Source organism: Austrofundulus limnaeus, unplaced genomic scaffold, assembly GCF_001266775.1.
Source record: "Austrofundulus limnaeus strain Quisiro unplaced genomic scaffold, Austrofundulus_limnaeus-1.0 Scaffold756, whole genome shotgun sequence".
Taxonomy (NCBI): Eukaryota; Metazoa; Chordata; class Actinopteri; order Cyprinodontiformes; family Rivulidae; genus Austrofundulus; species Austrofundulus limnaeus.
The window spans coordinates 185,931-187,850 of NW_013953158.1; positions in this window are offsets into that span (position 1 = coordinate 185,931).

Below are 1,920 nucleotides of genomic sequence, written 5' to 3' on the forward strand. Positions count from 1 at the left end.
AAATTATATATAATTTTTACTTTGTAAGATTCTTGAAATACTTGATTTGACTCAATTTTTTCTTATTTGCTCTGCAGAGTTTTTTCCTGTGCCACATTTCGTTGATATAATATGATGTTTTGTATTTTTGTCATTAGCACCTCTAGTAATATATTTACTGAGAAAAATGGTGACGTGTTCAATGCTTTTTTTTACCCGCTGTACTTTTATCACAAAATATCCTCTGCATCATATAAAACGTCATGGAGTAAAAAAGCAGCTGAGAAACCCACAGAACAAGTTACCTTCATAAACCCAAGTAACTAGTGATTATTTTACAAAATAAATCAACTATATAGAAAGTTAATAAAAATTATTTTTTGTCCTCTATCTGTGGTGCCCCCTAAATGGATGGCACCCTCAATGTTTGCCTGTACTGCCTATGCCACAGGCCAACCCTGGTCAAAGTATAAGCAGTCACACATACAGAGACAAGCTGGCATGGTCATGGTCTTAGCTGTTTCTTGAAATAGCAGCAGCAGATAAAAGCGTAGAGCACCATCTGCCCCGCACGTGGCACAGAACAAAGTGGACAAACTGAAGAGCGAGACGGGGAGAGGAGATAAAGCGATGAAACACTTTGTTTTTACTGTGGCTGCCTGAACTGAGGTTAACTAGGTCATTGACTCAAATCACATGAAGCCAAAATGCCAAATGTAATTCTTTGTAAGAAAAGCTCAATATGTGACTGAAAAGAATCAAATGAGTCATGCCAGAGAGAAAAACTCCACCGATTGTGACCAAGTGCTGCTTAGTCATGCTGCAAAGCTGCGTGAGCCCCCAGTCGGCTACGAGGCTACGCATTTCCTCAGACTGCAGTCGCTGTGTCAGGTTGCCTTTTATAGAACCGAGCTTAAAACGGGGCATTATGTGGGGAAAGGGAATTTGTGTGTGTGTGTGGGAGTGTGTAAATGCAGGGGGAGCACCAGAACAGTGCACGCTCCCAGTCATCAGTGTGTTTGTGCACGTGTTTATTTTTTACGAGAGCCTTTTAAATCAGTTATGTTCAAACAGCTCCAGCAGTGCATGTCTTACTCACTCACACAAATCTTTTAAGCTTGTACACAACCGTTTACTGTCAGCAGCCACAAACAGCAGCCCACCCTGCACACAGCCATCTTGGCACACCTTTAAATTAGTGCTGGCGTAATTCTTTTTAAAGGCTAATTCCTGTTTATTACGGCGAAGGCCTGTTATTTTCATAGTTTTAGCAAAATCCGTGAAAAGCGGTCGAGCAGGAAAAGGAACACGAGCAGGAAATACTAATGGAGAAAATGGAGGCAAAAACTTAATTTTTACCCGTCCTGATGCATCTCAGTAATCCAGGTAGAAAAGAACAAAAAGAAAAAAAAAGTAGGTCCTCTGGATGGGTTCTTCTTTAATGAAATGTTTCGTCTCTCCTCCAAGAGACTTCTTCAGTCTGATGAGTTTCAGGTGAACTCAGCCTTATAAGCTCCGCCTCCACATGGACAAACAGGTTAGTCACATGCAAAAGAGGGTCATTAACATAACAATAGGTCGTTAGCGTCTTAATTGGCTCTATTGTTCACAGAGGGTCATGCCCCATCACCTGACTGTTGTTGGGGCCCTGATTCACACCTTTTGCTCACAGGGGGCGGAGTCATACTTGCAATAACAGCGTTGTGGGAGGAGGACAACTGGACACGAAGACCTCCAACTCTGTTTAATGGTGGACGGTTTTTCTTCACAAAGATGGCTTCCTTTACTCCTCTCTCAAACCAACGTTCCTCTCTATCAAGGATGAAAACATCCTCATCCCTGAAAGAGTGACCGCTGGCCTGTAGATGAGTGTAAACTGCAGAGTCCTGGCCTGTAGATGAGTGTAAACTGCAGAGTCCTGGCCTGTAGATGAGTGTAAAC